Source organism: Physella acuta, unplaced genomic scaffold, assembly GCF_028476545.2.
Source record: "Physella acuta isolate Inbredline_101_S28 unplaced genomic scaffold, ASM2847654v3 ptg000772l, whole genome shotgun sequence".
Taxonomy (NCBI): Eukaryota; Metazoa; Mollusca; class Gastropoda; family Physidae; genus Physella; species Physella acuta.
The window spans coordinates 40,940-63,181 of record NW_026732290.1 but is presented as its reverse complement, the minus strand read 5'-3'; the positions used below and the strand labels follow the sequence as shown (position 1 = coordinate 63,181).

The 22,242-nt window shown below is 38.4% G+C and overlaps 1 protein-coding gene across 1 annotated transcript in view; it reads right to left on the bottom strand.

Moving 5' to 3' along the window:
* LOC131950564 (G-protein coupled receptor dmsr-1-like) overlaps nucleotides 1-16,543 on the bottom strand; it is a 120,789-nt gene extending 104,246 nt beyond the window's left edge. The window contains exon 1 of the mRNA XM_059312783.1: nucleotides 16,434-16,543. The gene's annotated coding sequence lies outside the window, so the exon portion shown is untranslated. The remainder of the gene's footprint in view (nucleotides 1-16,433) is intronic.
* Nucleotides 16,544-22,242: the final 5,699 nt, after the last annotated feature.

Here is a 22,242-nt window from a genome sequence, read left to right as displayed (position 1 = left end):
TCTAAAGGTGTTTGTATGTAGGATTAGACATTAATCTACATGGAGATAAGTGATATCTCAAATCAGTGTGTTAAATCACTTGTTAGCTATCAATTGGTGGGTTGCCTAGCAACTTGTAGGTTGTCTATCAACAATTGGGTTGTCTATCAACAATTGGGTTGTCTATCAACCATTGGGTTGATATATATTTAGTTGTCTATCAACAACAGGGTTGTCTATCAACAACAGGGTTGTCTATCAACAACAGGGTTGTCTATCAACAATTGGGTTGTCTATCAACAATTGGGTTGATATATATTTGGTTGTCTATCAACAACAGGGTTGTCTATCAACAACAGGGTTGTCTATCAACAACAGGGTCTATCAATATGTTGTATCTATCAACAATTCGGTTGTCTATAAAAAAAAAACAGTGTTGTCTATAAACAATTGGGTTGTCTATCAACAATTGGGTTGTCTATCAACAATTGGGTTGTCTATCAACAATTGGGTTGTCTATCAAAAATGGGGTTGTCTATCAACAATTGGGTTGTCTGTCAAAAATTGGGTTGTCTATCAACATTTTGTATCTATCAACAATTGGGTTGTCTATCAACAATTGGGTTGTCTATCAACAATTGGGTTGTCTATGAACATGTTGTATCTATCAACATATTGGTTGTCTATCAACAATTTGGTTATCTATCAACAATAGAGTTATCTATCAAAAACTGTGTTATATCGATACGTTGATATTTACATCAACATGTTGATGTGTTGAAAACCATCACTCTGGACGAGTCTGGAACTAGCAGGCACAGATGGGCGTGTAATCCTGATAATGGTCAGCTGGAACCCTGGTCACTTACCACTGACCACGGCAATCTGTCCCCGCCTAGTGGAAAAGTCTTCGATCAATACCGACAGGAACCTTTGTGTGATTTGTATCGCAAAGATGCTAAGTCACCAGCATTTGCTACGGTAAAACATATTTCTTCTGTTATAACCACATGGGCATTTGATGTATTTGTTACGCTGTAGCGTATATCTACTTGTTATACCCACATGGGCTTTTTATGTATTTGTTACGCTATAGCATATTTCTTCTGTTTTACCCACATGGGCTTTTAGTGTATGTGTTACGCTATAACATATTTCTTCTGTTATACTCACATGGGCTTTTGATGTATTTGTTTCGCTATAACATATACCTTCTATTATAACCACATGTGCTTTTGATGTATTTGTTACGCTATAGTATATATCTTCTGTTATAATCACATGGGCTTTTGATTATTTGTTACGCTATAGCATATTTCTTCTGTTATACCCACATGGGCTTTCTATGTATTTGTTACGCTATAGCATATATCTTCTTTTATACCCACATGGGCTTTTGGTGTATATGGAAAGACGAGAGGGGGTTATTTGGTTAAGCTTTTGTTACACTGCAATATTAAAATATACATTTTAAATTATATATTTTTTAAATTTAAATATCCGTGCGTTATGTATTGGTTGTGAATAGGACGGAGAGGTCGGATGGTAGAGTGTAAGACTGCCAACCCGAACGTCTCGAGTTCAAATTCCAGACTTGATTATAGGCACCTGCGCTCATTATCTCTTCGTATGCCGATGTAATAGAAACATCAAAACTCTACTGCATCTACACCAAAAAAAAAAACCCGCCAGATTCAAAAGGGTAGCTTTAATACCGTTATCCGAGCCTTAGAGGCTGTATTTTATTCCAATGTTTTAATATACTTGTAAGAGTTTTTTTTTGTATATGTCTACGTTGAAAAAACAAAATAGTTTAATACTGAATAATTTAACTAATAGTTGCATGAAAAAAAACAAGAAATGGTTCGGGGTTGATGGGTGGGTGGGGGGTGGGGGTGGGTCTTGCGTGACGAGAGACAGACTTTCAATGGAGAAAGAATTCAGGGGGGGGGGCGGATGTAGAAATTGGGACAATCCATTTCAGCTTTGCTTTATAGCAGGAAAGGTAGGTAATGACACGCGAGTTGTGGTTTTTTACAGGTCTAAAGACCAAAGAGAGATTACTCCGATGAAGAAAAAAATAGATCTGTGATGAAGTAGCATGCAGATGAAAAGAATGGGGATAATGGAAGGGTGGGGGGGGGGATTAGTGACAGGATGAGACGTTAACCTGGACATTCCAATAGAGAGAAAGAGAAATAGATAGAGAAGGGGAAATATAGAGAGAGGAGAGATAGAAAGAAAGAAATAGAGAGGAGAAAGAGAAAGAAATAGAGAGGAGGGAGAGAGAGAAAGAAAGAGAAAGAGATAGAGCAGATGAGCATCTTGTTATACTACTATGAGCTGTAATGTCAAGAACAGTTGGTGATAATGTTACATTGTTGTGTAGCCAACACTACAGGAGTTCAAGGGAAATAACTATGAAAAATATTTTAAAGGGAGATAAGTAATAGAAGAGTCAGGGACAGGATAAGTTTCAGCATTGACCTTTGATAAAAATCTTGTTACTTTAAAGTTTATTAAACATAACATTATGGTGCATCAATATAATATGTATAAAATGTTGTTTACTAGCATTACAATTTAATTTCATACTACATTAACGATGACATACACTTAATATTCTTAATATTTTGATATTATAAGAAAAATAGCATCATTTATTAATTGTTCCAACGACGATTCTCAGACAATTGTTATTTTTTAAACGAGCTGGCCCGCGGCATAACATACGCCGCTATTTAGTTGTTTCTAATTTTCAATAATTCATAATTTGTGAATTCGACAGTACCAACGCTGACACTGAAAATATTTCTTTAAAACACTATAAGTAGCTCGTTAAGGACCATACCCCCCCCCCTTCCCTCCCCCCCTCCTCCCCCCCCCCCCCCTACGCTTAAAATCGTTGGCTCCGCTTGTAAACATTTAGAGTGAACACAGCTCACTAAAACCATGTAGGGGTGGGGAGGTAGGGAGAGCGTTTGCAGCTTATTTTCTAACGGCTCGAAGAAGAGAATTATATATATAGAAGATAGATACTACTTAACCCCTCCCCCCCCCCCCCCCAAACACACACAGCAGTTAGATCACACAGCACAGATATTGACGCTTGGCTTGCCTTAAACACACACAGACACTCCCTCCATGGCACGCCAGACACCCTACCGCCCCCCCCCCGCCCACATCACCCTCAGATATGATAACCCCACATCCCCCCCCCCCCCAACTGTTCCAACGACCCGACCACCCACCAAAACATGTTTCGAATATTTATTAATTTACTTATTTATCTATTTTTGTAATTCACTATTGTACAAATGTAAACGAAATCAGTGTAAAACAACAAATTTGTGTGTGTGTGTGTGTGTGTGACAACTCTACAGGTTATTTATATTGTACAGAATGGGATGAAATCCATACAAACTAGCTTTGTTTTCGACTATTCTTCCATATGCTATACTCTTCCACCACTTTTGTTGGCATGTGTTACAAACCAGCCTCTTTTCAATTTTTGAACCAACAAGCTTTAAATTCAATGTATCTTTTGTATTCATTTACATATTTCGCTATTTATTTACTATACTCTGTACACGAATGTAACTATCTTGTAAATATCCACCCAAACGGCGTGGAATGTTACTGTAGGCCTACTTGTTTTAAATTAGAAAATAAAAGTATTAAAAAAAAATGTAAATAAAAAGAAATTAAAAAAAATAACTTTTTATTTGAAGCTGTAGCGAACGTTGAGGTGCAAGAGGAGAAAGACGAGGGGTAGATTCAAGTAAATTTAATTGTCTGTTCCTCAATGTCAACTTTAACTACAAAACAGAATGGTACAAATGGAGCGAGCTACTTAAGATACCTGTTCAATGTCAAATTCTCTGACCACGAGAATCTTGGGCCATTTAAAAAAAAAATTTAAAAAATACTCTGACATTGAGTTTATAGAAATATTTCAAAGAAAGCTAAGACAAGGACTGGGAACTCTCATCTAACTAAAAAAAAACTTCCATGAAAAAAAATAAAGTATTAATTTTAATTTAGACAGTCTCAAGCCAAACATCACTTAATCAGCACTCGATTAATTTAACGTTAGAACAGTCCTTAGGTTTCTCAGGTTTTAAAAATGCACAATCTTAAAGGTAGAAAGAGATACACACCTCTCACTCCCCCCCCCCCTTCCCCCCACCCAACCGGACTGGCAGATAAATCTGGGGCGTACCCTCATCGCCAGGGGGGAAATTTTGTGTCAAGGACAATCTTGTGTCATGGCAATTTTTGGAATGATAGATCAGTACGAGTATTACAGAGACACTTCTCCCACGGTGACCTTTGTTTCTGGCCATGGGTGGCTACAATGTCAACTTTTGACTTCGCAGCTGAGGATTGAGCAAAGTAAACTAAGCAGTCAAAAGAAACCTACACGCTATTTTAGTCTAGTTCTTGTTTACCCGCTGAAAAGCCGTTTAGAATTATTTTATAAATTAAAAAAAAAAAAAAAATCCGACCTCAACCTCTACTTGATTCAACCGGAGTGGCCAGGGAAAGTAAAACAATAAAAGTAACAACAATTGTTTTTCTTGATAAAATACACAACAGCGGTGAATGTGGTCCTTGCAGTTTATTTATCTATATATATAATTCTCCTCTTCGAGCCGTTAGAAAACAAGCTGCAAACGCTCTTCCTACCTCCCCATCCCTACATGGTTTTAGTGAGCTGTGTTCACTCTAAATGTTTACAAGCAGAGCCAACGATTTTAAACGTAGGGGGGGGGGGGGGGAAGGAAGGGGGGGGGGGGTTATGGTCCTTAACGAGCTACTTATAGTGTTTTAAAGAAATATTTTCAGTGTCAGCGTTGGTACTGTCGAATTCACAAATTATGAATTATTGAAAATTAGAAACAACTAAATAGCGGCGTATGTTATGCCGCGGGCCGGCTCGAATTAAATAATGTAACATCCCTTATCAACACAACACCCTGACTCTACTAATCCAAATTAACAATACAAGTGTTTCCTAAATACCTGTTATATTACTAGCAATTGCTTGTTTGAATGTGTCTAGTCTTAACAAAACCGGAAGTCAATTTGTAAGAATTTCACAAATTTTATAAAATATTCAATACTGGTTGAAAAATATGCTTTCTGGCAACAACCATTTGGAAACAGCTTTTCAAGCCGATTGAATCACATAACAGCACTTAAAACCGAGATGAGATTAATAAGTTATATAACAACTTATAATTATTTTTATATTAATTAAATAACTGTTTATGTCAAAGTTTATATCATTGCATTGTCATGAGATCTTCACTTGTATATTTAAAATACAACTCATAAGAAACATCTGAAAATTAGCAATTGATAAATACTGTAAAACTGTTTTTTTTTTTTAAATCCTCCATCAAACAAGAGCAGACAACCCATCGTCACCTGACCCGTGAACCGGTTAAAAAGCCGTGTTTACCTGACCGGTGCCGGCCTGGTCAACAAACGACCGGTAAGTGGAACCGGCTAGAGCAAACACGGCAGTTTCGCCGGCACTGGCGGATCAATCGATTGTGTGGATTAGATCGGATGGTGGTGTACAACCCTCGGGTTTAACCTTCACCTCACAACTACCTGCATTTTAAATCCGGTGTTGACAAGTATGGTGGGGGCGTATTGGGGGGGGGGGTTGAATATAGATATATATACATACATGTGTGTATATATATATGTATATATATATATATATATATATATATATATATATATATATATATATATATATATATATATATATATATATATATACATATATATATATACATATATATATATATATATATATATATATATATATATATATATATATATATATATATATATTTATTTATTTATTTATTTATTTGGCCCTATTTTTTTCCCACAAAGACTAACTTAAAAGCTTTTTTTGTAATTAATTATGAAGGTCAAGTAAAGGTGAAAGGTCAAACAAGATAAAGTTAGCCTAAAGTGCAGGAATTAACTGATGGCAGTCTCACGCATGCGCATGGCGTGCCCCGAAACCGTAAAGCTCACCACCGGAGCGAGTACAACGACATCGTGAGTACCCGAACACAGCACGCGTGGGGTGATGATGTGCAGGGTGTTGTACCCAACGGTTGTGCCTGGATGTTAATTGTTGCGTAAATAATGCATGGCTGTCGTGTTAGCTAATCCACGCATAGTTTAGCTTGGTTGATTGCGCAGAACGTGCACCTAAATGCATTACATTAATTAAAAACATGTACTGACGCCATTACTTGTTTGATGCAGTCATAAAGATTTATACTTACTTGTTTTTTGTTCTGTATTATGTTATACTAATTAAATAAACATTTTTGTGTTAACTTTATGTGTATAAAAGTAGATGTTTGTTAGAGTAGAGTTATGCTAATGAAAATGTCAAATCCTACGCCTGTTTAGAATATATAATTTAGAATATATATATAAATATATATATATATATATATATATATATATATATATATATATATATATATATATATATATATATATATATATATATATATATATATATATATAACATTACATACAGTAGAATTATCACCAATATTTTCAGGACATTCTTTCTATCCAGAATACATGATATAGCTTAAATATACGTAAACTTTTAGTAAAAAGAACATAGTTAATTTAAGGGTCTGTGCTTTATTATAATAAATGATAAGCTACATACCTACATCATTAAATACTAATACGTTTTAGTTCAGAGTGAAGTTTATTTTATAGAGGTTTTATTTAATTTTAGTTCAGTCAAATATCTTACAAATGGGTTTAACCTATACGTATTATTACAAAGGTGAAACAAAGAATAAAAATGACCAAATAGAACTAGAGAAATAGGCTGTTGGAAAATAAGTTCGAAGAATGTATGCACCTAGAACATTACGTGGGATTGAAGATTAGACGGATTAACGCGTACAAACAATTAGGTTGATTAATAGCCGTAATACGAGCCCAAGGCAGCTGGGTGGATATTTTTCATCAAGTAACGACAGGAGATATTCGTATCACCTGCCGCTTATAACAATTAGTTGTGATATAACAAGTCTATCAAAGAAAAAACGTCGAACTTATCTTTGCTGTTATCGTCACTCTTCATAAACACTTACTATATTCTCAGTCGTCTTCGTTGTAGGCGTGGTCGGGTCAGTTAACCCCATAGTTGCTAAACCGAAAAGTCCCAAGTTCGAACTGTCTGTTAGTTGAGGCTCGATAGCTGGGGATAGCCACTCATCCAGGGGAGACAACTCCAAAATCAATCAACAACATCTTGATTGGACAAAGGCTATGGAAGCAAATCCAAACTAAAACCAGACTCAACGGCCTGAATGGCGCATACAAAGTTGACACGTTTACTTAATTGTTGGAGGGGAATCCCTTTCAACAGTAAAATTAAGAACGAAGAAGAAAACAACTGCTGCCTTGTAGTTTGTTCTTGGATGGACAAGGGCTATGGAAGCAAATCCAAGATGTAATGGAGGCTGACATCGTAATTAACGGCCTATATTTCTCTTTACAGGTTGACATGTACTACTTTATAATGTTAGAGGAAAGCCCCTCCAATATTATAAGAAAGTAGAAGAAGAACCAGATCCGCATCTTAAATTTAACTCCAAGCATGCTGGTAATCCCGACCTTAACCCTTTAGCAACCACGGCATAAAATATGCTACCGATACTCTACAGTAATGTCACTCAAGGATCAATTAATGGACCCACGTCCCCACCCCCCGGGCCGTAGCCTGCTGACTAATGGTGTGCTATCTGTACTGATCTCAGCCGAGAGAGAATTGGTCTGTCTGTATGTATGGGGCTGTCCATAAATAAGTTCACCCTGTTTTAAGAAAAAATAATAGGTTATTGCGCTTCTTCTTATTTCTATGTTTTTATTTGATCCCTAAGGAGCAAAGGGCTGCAACCACACCTCTCTACCGGACTCGGTTTTGGTCAGCTCTCTTTATTAGTGTCCACGTAAGCCCTGCAGCCCTTGTCTCTTCTTTTTCCTCTAATGATCAGAGTTTCTTTCAGGCATCTCTTCGAGAGGGGGGAGGGAGGCAGAACCCCTCCGAAGAAAGTCTACCGCCCCCCTCCGAACGAAATGGAATTTATATAGAAAACATATACTTTTACCAGTTTCCGCCCTCCCCCCCCCCCCGGAAAATGTTGACCGCCCCCCCCCCCCACCACCGAAAGTATCAAGTGCACCCTCGGAGAAAAAAGTCTGAAAGGAACACTGCTGATGATTCTAGTCCAACGCTTTCTTAGAGATGCTATCCACTTCCCTTCTCAGCGTATGCCCAACCCACCCCGTTTGTGGGCTTTAATGTCTCTTTCTTTTTTCTGTTTTGTTGTGTTAAGCCACTGGTCTTTCATTAACTTAACTTAACCTCACTATGAAACAAACATCATCTTTTAAAAGACGTCAAAACATCCATACTATCCCCACCCCCCTCATACATAATCACAGTATCGTTATTCTAATGAAAATGAAGTTTTCATCTTTTTCATGTTTATACAAATCAGAAAAAAATGTAGACCTATTTAACCTTATCATGTTTGCAACCTTTACGTACTTGTCAACTATTATGTCTGAAGTTTGAACCCATCCCCATCTTTTAGATGTGTAACGTTATATGTATGTCATTTCTGTAATCACATATTATATTCACGCTGGCAAACATACACATACAAATTCGTATCTTAAACTGAATGGGACGGCGAGGGCATAGCGGTAGAGAGCTAAACTGCTAACACAAAGTTCGAGTCCGGGTTCAAAACACAGATGGGTATAGAACTTACATTAGTGAAACAAAGGCGGTTGGGCATAGTGCCGATGTCTCTGAAGCAGATTAAATCTACTTCATCTGTCAAGCGGGAAAAGATGATAATCTTACACAATCAAAGTTATGAACTTACATTAACGACTAAACACGCGAACTAGCTTACATACATTCAGTAGTTTACCCTACATGTAAACGTATTCTTAACCTTACAGCAATAAACCTACAATTTTTCAAACAACAATTATACAAAGGATGGAGAAAAAAGGGAAACAAACATATATAGGCTAGCAACATTGATTTTTCTTGTAACATGCTTGGGGAAATTAAAAACATTTTGCGTGCAGCACTCTGCTCATGTTTCTGCGCATGTCATATAAACTGATTTTTTTTTTACGCCAGAACTGTATTTTCTGGAAGCAAGTTTATTTTATTACATATTTGTTATACTACTTATATATCCCATACTTCAATCAAACAGTATCAAATTTGACAGCGTAAAGGTCAACAAACCTACACAGTGACTTGAAAACAAACAGTGACGAAAGAAGTAACATATAGGGATTTGTATGTATTTCACATAACTTATTTATACGTAGTTCTTATTTGCAGAAATAAGCTGAAACTACTAAATCATTCAGGAAAATAAGAGTCTTTCCTTTCGTGTTTCAACAAGTTTTTGTATAACCTTGCGTAAACAGCGATGGTATTATGTTCTTTACAAGTGTCGGTTTACATTAAATATTTTACAATCATTGAAAGGTATACTGGAGATTGTGTAATCAGTTAGGTAAGGCGAGTGCATAAGGTTGAAGGAAAATGTGTAGGGCGGTGGACAGTGTTTCTTCCAGACTTTTTTTTCTCCAGGGGAAGGGGGGGGGGGGGTGGCACTGGATATTTTCGGGAGGTGGGAGAACGATTATATTTTTCGGGGGAGGGGGTGGACACTGATAAAACCATATATTTTATATATACATTCCATTTCGTTCGGGGTGGAGGGGGTGTGAGTGGGGTGGGGTGGGGCGCTAAACTTTCTTCGGAGGGTGGGGGGGCTCTGTCCTGGAAGAAACTATGATGGTGGAGAAGGACAAAGCGAGAACACGAAGACGATTTGGTGTCTATGAAACCCAATGGTCTAGCTGCTAACTGAGAGAGGAAACCCACGGGTCTAGCTGTAAGCTATGTGAGTTAGGAAACCCACGGGTCTAGCTGCTGGCTGAGAGAGGAAACCGACGGGTCTAGCTGTAAGCTATGTGAGTCATGAAAGCCACGGGTCTAGCTGCTAGCTGAGAGAGGAAACCCACGGGTCTAGCTGTAAGCTATGTGAGTCATGAAAGCCACGGGTCTAGCTGCTAGCTGAGAGAGGAAACCCACGGGTCTAGCTGTAAGCTATGTGAGTCATGAAAGCCACGGGTCTAGCTGCTAGCTGAGAGAGGAAACCCACGGGTCTAGCTGTAAGCTATGTGAGTCATGAAAGCCACGGGTCTAGCTGCTGGCTATCAGGAAACCCACGGGTCTAGCTGTAAGCTATGTGAGTCATGAAAGCCACGGGTCTAGCTGCTGGCTGAGAGAGGAAACCCACGGGTCTAGCTGCTAGCTGAGAGAGAAAACCCACGGGTCTAGCTGTAAGCTATGTGAGTCATGAAAGCCACTGGTCTAGCTGCTAGCTGAGAGAGGAAACCCACGGGTCTAGCTGCTAGCTGAGAGAGGAAACCCACGGGTCTAGCTGTAAGCTATGTGAGTCATGAAACCCACGGGTCTAGCTGCTAGCTGAGAGAGGAAACCCACGGGTCTAGCTGTAAGCTATGTGAGTCATGAAAGCCACGGGTCTAGCTGCTAGCTGAGAGAGGAAACCCACGGGTCTAGCTGTAAGCTATGTGAGTCATGAAAGCCACGGGTCTAGCTGCTGGCTATCAGGAAACCCACGGGTCTAGCTTTAAGCAATGTGAGTCATGACACCCAATGGTCTAGCTGCTAGCTAAGAGAGGAAACCCAATGGTCTAGCTGCTCTCTCTCCCTCTCCCTATACGGATACCGGCTCAGAAGTTTGACTTCCATTAGCCAGCAGGCTTCAGTGTTGCAAACTCCGACACATGGTGGTAGTGGCAAGTCGTTTAGTGTCGGTTAGATCGCTACACGTCGGTCGCTTCTCCGTCGGCTCTCACCGGGCTTTCCTTCCCCACCCACCAGCCTTGGGACGTCGTCCTACCGCCTGGTACCAACCTTGATCGTGGGGGGGGGGGGGGGGCGTTCGGCCAGATCAAAAGCCTCTAGCTGCTGTAGCTACCACTACCCATTCCGCACCCATTAGGGGGGTCATGAGCTTGGTCCGACTAATGGCACTCTTCCGAAGCCACGTGAAGGCCGCAGCTTAAAGTCAAAATATCTGGTTAGGGTCGAGAGCAGACCCCTTTTGGTTCCCGGCAGTTTTGCACCTCACCTCCCCCACGCTATAATGCATGGAAATTGGGAATCCAGCATGCCAGGCTCTTCGGTCTTGCAGCTAGCTGAGAGTCTATTATAAACTGGCCAGCTGAAGGGAATTATAGTATAGAGCAGAGGCGTAGCGACCCTACCCGGCGCCCGGGGACAAACTTTCCATTTGCACCCCCCCCCCCCCCTCGAACTTTTCATTTGCACCCCCCCCCCCTCAAATTTTCGATTTGCATCCCCCCCCCTCAAACTTTCAATTTGCCCCCCCCCCCTAAGGTCGGCGCCCGGGGACATATGTCCCCCCAGCCCCCCCCCCCCTCTCGCTACGCCTCTGTTATAGAGATCCAAAAATCACGCCTACATGCATAATACATTTCACAATATAAAAAAATAAAATAACATTTTTGATACAGACAGATGTAAAAATGTAAGCAATCAATTATTTGCAGGATATGTCAGCGGCGTGGAAATGAAACAACGACGTGGCGAAAAACGTGCGGATACACAAACAATATTTTCTTAAAAATTGAGTTAATTTTCTAAGTAAGAAATAGAAGCTTTACAAGTGACTTCACACGCCAAAACATATTTGTGACAAATTGTTATACAATTATGCTTAAGGAGAAGACGCTTTACGAAAAAAGCGTGAATTAATATATATATATATATATATATATATATATATATATATATATATATATATATATATATATATATATATATATATATATATACATATATATATATATATAATTAGTATTAGATAATATGTATAGACTTTAAATGATATGTTCAACACCCAACCTCCCCCATGAAGCACAATACAACATAGAAAACAGTAGTTTGTTTTAAATTAATTTTAAAGAAAATAAGCACCTGTATCTGCACCCTCCCCAACCCCAAAATTTAAGTAGGAGTCCCCCCCTTCGAATTTTCACCCCCACCCCAGGGAGAAAAATGTCTGCTCACCCTTCCCCGTATTTCAACCACACCGGTGCATGCTGGTATTGAATAACTCGGGCTAGAGAATATTAAACAGAGAATTAAGACTGGGAACAGCCTGCACTGTACACAAAACTTGATCCTGGTTTGTGTTTATTGAATCGATTTATGATTAAGAAAAGTCAACAATTCCCAGCCCAGGATGAATTTGACACTAATGCGCTCAAATAATTGTATACCTCTGTCTGAACTAGTGTGAAACTTAAATCCATGTTTTAATGACTGAACTGAACTTGATTTCACGCAAACATTACAACATGCCTAGTTGATCGAACGTAAAATTAAAAAAAAAATCAATCTAATTTTTTAGAACATAGTCAAACAAATTTAAAAAATTAAACTTCATTGGAATTAGCAAGATTAGTCAAACGCAGAAAGCTTTGTTTGTTCTTCTATGAAGTTTTTTCCGGGAAAATCCGCTGAGTTGGAGATCTAGCGCAGGGGTCTCCAAACTACGGCCCGCGGGCCGGATGCGGCCCGCGAGGTCTTCTCATCCGGCCCGCGGAGATCATTTTGTCCACGAAAAAAAAAATGATTTTTGGAGGTGACTGAGGAACTATGCCCCGAAAATTCAAAACAATTTCAAAATAAAGCTTTGTGTGCGTATACCGTTGCCCACCATGTTGTAGAAATTGGTGAAAACAGTGTGACTCAAATAGCGAAAAATGCAAGCAAGTTTCGCCATTTTTCAATTGAAATTGACGAGTCGCTAGACAGCTGTTCCACCTCTCAACTGCTTGTGTTCAATAGAGGTGTGGAAGAAGACATGAAAATAATACAAGAGCTGGCTTCCCTATAAAACATGTATTGCACTGTTACCGGAGAGGATATATTCAATTAGTAAAAAAAACATTTGCTGATTATAACTTGGACTGGACTAACCTCAGTTACCTGAGAATTGATGGAAGAAAGTACACGAGTGGCATAAAGCAAGGCTTGGTTGGACAAGCAAATGAGAAAAACATTTTACAAATTAAGTTTGTATATATTTCTATATAAATTATAACTCATTGGGGGGGGGGGGTCTGCCACCCCAAAGAGATGCCTGAAAGAAACTGGCCCTCGAACTGATATTTGATAGTTAATGCGGCCCCCGGGCTGAAAAGTTTGGAGACCCCTGCTAGCGAATGACAAGGTTTTCATTTTTAAGCGACGGGTAAGATTTATGTGGCTCGTTATCTGGGCGGATGCTGTGTTTCAAGGCCGACGGTGGGGTAAGGAGGGCGGGGGGTAGTGGTGTAACTGACAACAGGGGGTGGGGGCGGTTGGGCGGGAGACTGCGGTTATTACTGCCAAGTCGTCGGTACGTCTGCACCAGTATTGACATGACAATCGTTATTTTCTCCACTGCTACATTCCTCCCCCCCACCATTCCCCTAGCATCAGCTTAATCTCACTCAATAGATAACACGTTGCATTATCCTGGACCTTACACTTACACCCAACGTCCGAGATAATTGACCATATGGCGCATTACATGTTGACATGCAGTACTTAAATGTGTTGGAGGAAATCCGCAAAAAAAATAAAAAAATAAGAACGAACAAAAAAAAGCAACCCACTTCAACATATTGTTAGCTACAACAGCACGCAAACACACATACTATTCCTCTCACATCACAAATAGTATCCCTCCCCCACCGACACACATCATTCCTCCCCCACCCTCACATATCATCCTTCCTCCCCCACACACATTATCCCTCCCCCACCCACACACATTATTTCTCCCCCACCTACACATATCCTCCCTCCCCCACCCACACATACTCTACCTTCCCTACCCACAAATATCACCTCTCCCCCACACACCCACAATCCACTCGGCTCATAAAAGCCAGCCTGCCCACAATATATCCCCCCACCTCCACATATGTATGCCTCACACAGTCGGCATTTTGCATGTATATCAACGTCCCCACCCCCACCTACCTAAACACACACACACACATATCAATGCTCTCACACACCTGTACAACTAATGTCCCATAAATCCTGCCCATAACCTACCATCATCAACACACGGCCAATAAACCAACTCCTAATGAGGCATCAAACCACACGCAACAGACAGGTAAACATAATCACAAAATCGTTACCTTCAACCACATACACTGGACGGGTAAAAACAACAACAAAATCGTTACCAGAAACTACACACACCAGACAGGTAAATACAATCACAAAATCGTTACATTCAACCACATTAAAAGGGGGCAGTATCACCCAGACTAAGGGAGGGAAACAAAAACTATCACCAAAAAACCTATTCGACATACACATGTCAAAATTTTACAGCAGTAGTAACGTTTCTTCTGCTATAATACAGTATATAAATATTAGAGTATAAGTATGACAATAAATTTTCAAAAAATTATTTTGTTAACATTTTATTACATTTTGAATTTTTTGTAAACAATTTTTCGAAACCACAAGTAAAGTACTTAAAATTTGGTATAAATAATCCTTGCATATTTATTATTAGATTCCTCATGTGAAATAAATGTTTAGGAAATTTCAAAGTTCAATTTTAATGGTCTGACTTTGTAGAGTATTTTCAGCAGGATGGGCCTAAATGCTGTAAAACCGCAACCTAAAATTACTTAGTAAACATTTTTTTTGGTAAAATTGTTTATAAACAGTGTTTGCATCATACGTTAACTTTCTTTTATGTGCTGTTTTATAGCTCCTTGATATTTACTATTATGGTAAAAAAAATTATGTGTGTATGTATAATAGTTTTTTTTGGCAAATTTTTTTGTCAATTTTCAAATGTCTAGGGGATACTGCCCCGTAAAGAAACAAAATCGTTACCAGGAACTACAACACACACCAGACAGGTAAAAACAATTACAAAATCGTTACCAGGAACTACAACACACAAGATAGGTAAAAACAATTACAAAACGATACCAGGAACTACAACACACAAGACAGGTAAAAACAATTACAAAATCGTTACCAGGAACTACAACACACAAGACAGGTAAAAACAATTACAAAATCGTTACCAGGAACTACAACACACACCAGACAGGTAAAAACAATTACAAAACGCTACCAGGAACTACAACACACACCAGACAGGTAAAAACAATTACAAAACGATACCAGGAACTACAACACACACAAGACAGGTAAAAACAATTACAAAATCGTTACCTGGAACTACAACACACAAGACAGGTAAAAACAATTACAAAAACGTTACCAGGAACTACAACACACAAGACAGGTAAAAACAATTACAAAATCGTTACCAGGAACTACAACACACAAGACAGGTAAAAACAATTACAAAATCGTTACCAGGAACTACAACACACAAGACAGGTAAAAACAATAACAAAATCGTTACCAGGAACTACAACACACAAGACAGGTAAAAACAATTACAAAATCGTTACCAGGAACTACAACACACAAGACAGGTAAAACAATTACAAAATCGTTACCAGGAACTACAACACACAAGACAGGTAAAAACAATTACAAAATCGTTACCAGGAACTACAACACACAAGACAGGTAAAAACAATTACAAAAACGTTACCAGGAACTACAACACACAAGACAGGTAAAAACAATTACAAAACGATACCAGGAACTACAACACACAAGACAGGTAAAAACAATTACAAAAACGTTACCAGGAACTACAACACACAAGACAGGTAAAAACAATTACAAAATCGTTACCAGGAACTACAACACACAAGACAGGTAAAAACAATAACAAAATCGTTACCAGGAACTACAACACACAAGACAGGTAAAAACAATTACAAAATCGTTACCAGGAACTACAACACACAAGACAGGTAAAAACAATTACAAAATCGTTACCAGGAACTACAACACACAAGACAGGTAAAAACAATTACAAAATCGTTACCAGGAACTACAACACACAAGACAGGTAAAAACAATTACAAAATCGTTACCAGGAACTACAACACACAAGACAGGTAAAAACAATTACAAAATCGTTACCAGGAACTACAACACACAAGACAGGTAAAAACAATTACAAAACGATACCAGGAACTACAACACACAAGACAGGTAAAAACAATTACAAAAACGCTACCAGGAACTACACACACTAGACAGGTAAAACAAATAACAAAATCGTTACCTGCAACCATATACAACAGACAGGTAAATACAACAACAACAAAATCATTACCTGGAACCATTAAAGCATCCTTGACCTTGACCCCACCCGACGCTCTCGTTAATCCCGAGTCTGTAATCCGCCAACACTTTTAAGCCGTGCTGGTTCAGACTCGACAATAAATCTCCGGCCGTTTACCAGCTTATCCTGGCGGTACGGTTAATCCTAATCCGGTATATCACCTCACAATGTTGAAAATCGTCCGGATAGAGTTTCAACAATAAAATACAAAATGTTGAACAGAACTCCTGATTTGATGGTTAATCCAAATTATCTAATCCCAGATAAAAGAAGAATTTTTTTTTCCGTCTTAACAACAATTTACAAACTGCAACTAGGCTGTACGGTTAATCCCACATCACTTAATCCCAAACAGCTCTAATCCGTTATGTCTCACAGTTTAAGAAAACGTAGACAACAGAAAATGTAAAGTCACTAAAGTTGAATAATTCCAAGATAAATGGGATGCGCATCAATTCGAAAATTTGTTTACAATTTAAAATTTGTTTCAGCACCTTACGTGTACTTTCCAATCAAGTTCTGATCACATGGGCATATATCGAACTATGTGTTATTTAATCACATGAATATAGATCGAACTGTCCTTATCTACATAGCCAGTTCAGGGATCAAAAAGTAAACAAAAGATGCACAACGCTTAAATTTTCAACTAAATCTGTACGTTGAAACTACTGAAGTTAAGTCACAAAACAGCGTTGAAGCTTAGCTCGCTAAACTTCAAGTAGCCTTTTGGTAACCAATGTTAAATATAACGTTAACCTATTTTATATAGATTCTAAGTCGCTTTAATCCTGGAAAATACAGCATATAATGGATATTTAACAGTTTCTAACTACTAAAAAAAACAATTGTTTTACAATTTTAGAATGAAAATGCTTTGAATATCCCATTAATACAAAATAAAAAAAAATAAAAATCAATTTTAAATTTTTTTCCCATATTCATAATTTAAGGGTATTTTTTTCCCTTTACAATGTAAGAGAAATTCGTCATCGACATTCGAAAAAAACAACAACAACAGAAACTGCAAATAGCTTTAACAATTTAAAATCCTCAAGAATTATGAAGGGCGGTACCTAACTTTAAAAAAGCCTGAGCATTTTTCATAAATGTAATTATAACTTTTAAAAAAAAAACGGCTACACTAATTTATCACCTGCTTCAATTCATCCGCGGATAATGAAAGAAGTGTCGACAGCGGCATAGCAAGCTCGGAGAGAGAAACACAATCACACCAACGGCAGTGCGCGCCCCACCTCTTCCCACTTTCCCCAAACCAACATCGATCGGGAAACTCCGTCTCTCTCCGCCAGCCCGCCATTGTTTTTACTTTTTATGTCTATTCCCGTATTGGGGAATTTCCGTTTCTCAATTTATTTATTTTTACTTTAGTCAGGTGACGGAAGTGATGAAATTTTTTCCTGAATTGACCTTGAACCTGCTGAAACGACAGATAACGGGCTCGGTTCGAGTTTCTCAAATTCGTTTACCGCATGAGTGATTTCATTTCACGCATGGTTGATGAGGCAGGAAGAATTTACATCCGTGTTTGGAGCTATCTCCTTTCTTGCGGTCACGTAAGGTTATTCAAATAACGGAAGTGTATTTACAAATTGGTGCGGGCTTACAAGTTGTAACCCAGACATTCGTGTCCAGTGTTTCTTCCAGACTTTTTTCTCCGGGGGGGCACTTGAAATCTTCGGGGGGGCGGTAAACTTTCTTCGGGGGGGCGGACACTGTTAAAAGTATATATTTTCTATATAAATGATACAAATTTCATTTCGTTCGGGGGGGCGGTAAAAATTTTTCGGGGGGGCTTCGCCCCCCCGAAGAGATGCCTGGAAGAAACTCTGTTCGTGTCGACAGACTTCACAGAAGAAGACTTTCAAGGTGACACGGGATTTCAAGGTCGTAGATATCTTCAAAGTGATACAGATTTTCAAGGTTAAACATTTTCTGTATGGTAAAGACTTTCAAAGTAACAGACATTCAAACGGGCACATGTTTTTGAAGTCATGCAGATCTTCTACCTGATATAGACTTTCTAAGTAAAGTAGATTTTCTATGTGATACAGACTTTTAGGCGACAGAGGCTTTATTGAAGTCATACCGATCTTTAAGGTGATACAGAATTTAAAGGTTAAACATAATTTCTACATGATTTAGACTTCCAATGTTAGAGATGCCTTCGAGCTTAAATAGATTTACATGGTGATACAAGCGTTTAAAGTAATACCATTTCTAGTGGATATAGAAAGCTTCCATGCGATATAAACTTTAAACGTGTAAATTCACGTGAATATATTGTGAACACGGGAGTATCTGTATCGTATGTATTATTTCTTCTTGAACACGAGAAATCATAAACAATGTACAGGTGAAACTTATTTGACAGCCAGTTAGTTTACAGGTGAACCCGACTTTAACACACAGATTAAGGTAAACACTTGGAATAGGTCGAGTTTGACAGGTTTTTAATATTATAGAACGGCGTGGCCTAGTGTTTCGAAGCTGGACTGCTAACCCGAAAGTCTCGAGTTCGAACCTGGGTTTAAGTCATTAGAAGGTCTCTGAGTCCACCCATTGAACTGAGTGAAAATGGCGTCTGGGCATAGCGACCGCAATACTATCCCCTCAGATTAACTCTACTTCATCTACGCCAGGTGCCCCAATCAAAGATGATGATGAAACTGCCGATCAAACTTACATTCGCTTTTCAGGAAATAAAAAAAGTTTAGAAAAAATGATACAAATATTGCCGTTTTGTTTTCCAGAGTTGGCGTTTCTTTACGTGACAAATCTACACATATATTTTTTATTACTCTTACAGTATTTTACAGGAACTGGAAAGTACAGCTAATTATCAATTATTATTAACAATCAAGAAAAAGAAACCGGCAAAAAGTGCATATCCATGTATTCTTATTCGATTTCTTCCATTAAAAATAGATGTTAGAGTATGCTACAAAGTTAACAAAGTTATATAGAGTCCAAAGCCTCATGACGTCATTGACTAAGGTTAATGTTTTAACTCACTGATGAAGAACTAAAAACGTCGTAGAAGCTACGTGGGGAGTACGCTCCAAAAGTTACGCGGATATTTCAGCCCGGTTACAAGCTAGCGGGGGCCAGTTACTTTAGGCAGATGCGGATATTGTCCGGAAATTATTCCGTCGTGTTAGTTGTGTGGTCGTGTGTGAAAGTTAGCCACACAACGCGGCGTGCGGTTCCGGGGTTTAAGGTTAGGGTTAGTTAAAGTCTCGCGTTAAATGTCAGGGTATTAGGTCTCTGGCGTTAGAGTTAAATTCAGCATTGACGTTTGAGGTCTTGATACTTAGTGTATGGTTTCCTCTTAAGGCTGTTACTATCCATTAAAGTGATTCTTCTTCTTCGCCTAATTCAACTCCATGTGGTAAAGTAAAGTTCCCCTTCCAAACATGACGGTCTATGGGACAAGTGAATTGGAGTTTACCTGTTTATGTGACCTCGGCGTATGAAGAGATAGTGTGGTCAACATTATGCCCAGCCGCCTTTACTTTTCCTAACGTCAGTAGGGTACCCATAAGAGCAACCCAATGTCCAGCATATGCAGTTTACAACTTCCTTTTATGATTATTTTTCTCCATTTATCCAGCTTTTTCAATTTCTTTACGTAAGGGTTTTTATGTTTTTTTATGTTTCTCTACTTAATTACAATTATTAGTTCTGAACAGTGTTTCTTTCAGACTTTTTTCTCCGGGGGTGGGGAGGGGTGGCACTTGATAATGATATCGGGGCGGCCACTGGTAAAAATAAATGTTTTCTATAGAAATGCCTCGCAGAAACTCTGGTTCTGAATAAAGACTGAAAAAAATAAACAGTGCAATATCAAAACCCTCCATGATAAAATTAATAAAATAAAATTCAGAAATTATCATCAACATGATAGCAGACATATGAAATATCTTCAAAATCGTTATTTCACAATACAAAATATTCCTATGTGAAATAATAAAGCAAAAAAAAATCGAAATGTAACACAATATAAAACAACTGACATGTGACTGAATAAAACAAGAAGTATTAAATCACAGTAATACCCATGTAATATGACACAATGCAAAAATTCGAAATATGACACCATGAAATCGCAAAAACTTGACAACATGAACAAAAAAACAAACATACTTTACCCGACAGCCTAATTTATTTTGACAAGTAAACACCCGAAGGTATTTTAAAAAATGAAAATAAAAATAATAAAAAATTAACAAAACTTTAAATAAATACATTTTGTATTTCGACATTGTGCTTAAAAATAACCACTCCAAATTTTGTGGATTATCGCTGTTCAACATGGATTTTAACGCAATACGATTTTTCCTTTTTCAAGCAATTTGAGTGTGGTTAGACCTGACATGAATAACATGTCAAGATAAGTACACACATAACAAACATCAGCCTACAAAAATAACACATCAAACAGCAGTATAATCACACATACTAGAAACACCAGCAACGATAACACACAAAACAACAGCATACACAAAAAACACAAAATAAACACATATTAAACATCGGCATACACTGCTAAGCAGCACCAGCATACATTCAAAAAGCACACACAAACATACACACCAACAGTAACAACAATAAAAATAAGCACCAGCTTACATACAAAACAGCAGCATTCACCAATTACAACAACAATAAACAACAACAAACATTCATAACACCAGCACACGTTCACACCACCACCATCACCACCAACAACAAAATATAGCAGCATACATACAAAACACAAGCACCCCCGTCCTCCCACTCCCCCCACACACGCACCTAGAACAATAAACATCAGCTGCCACAAAGACAACAAACACCGACAAACAATAACCAACCTCCTCCCCCACCTACACAACAACACACCCAGTCAACTACAAAACAAAAACACAACGAACTCTTCCCAATCAACCCCCTCCATCCCCAGGTACACGAGAACTTAATGCCACCGCCTACCACCCAGCACTCTAAGAGTTCCATCCAGGTGCCATTGTTTCAGCTCAACAACACCTTGACGAAGGTAACAACCACTTGAAGCACTCACCCCCCGACTGACACCTGTCAACTTAGCCTGTGTGGGGGCCTTTAAGTCCTGATTGTGGGCGGTACCCTCTCCCCCGGGGGGTGACGGGCGAGATAAGCATGTGTTGGGATAACAGCTGTGTTTACACCTCACCTGTGACTCGTGAGTGAGTGAGAATTAACAGACAGTACTTTATCATCCCAGTCCTTAAGTCACAGAGATACTGAAACCTTTGAAATACTTAGAAATAAATTGCTTCTGTCTCCAGATTTTTCATTTCTATCCTAAAATAGAAGGAATGTAGTACTATATTGTACTAAAAAATATATAAATGCTACAGTATTCGTATTTCAGTTCACGGATACAACGTGTTGATACAGTTTCTTTTTTAACGAGGAAGAATATTCAAAATATCAATTCATGTGTCGTGAATTCTAAATTATGATCACAATTATTACACAGAAAATAAATAATTCGTTAATTTAAATGTCCGAAATTCCTCAAATTAATTTCAAAACGAAAGTAGAATTTCTAGATCAGTGATTTCACATGACCAAATAAGAACTCTGCTACTGCTTAAAGACTAGTAAATCACTTTTAAAGTAAAAATTGTTTATGCGACACAAAAGGAAAATTTCTTTCAATAACTCTCCACGCTTTAAAGTTCAGTTCATTTTTCAAACCTAATGGCCCATGAAGCAGGTGAAGTAGAGTTCACTTATTACTGTAACCTCGGTA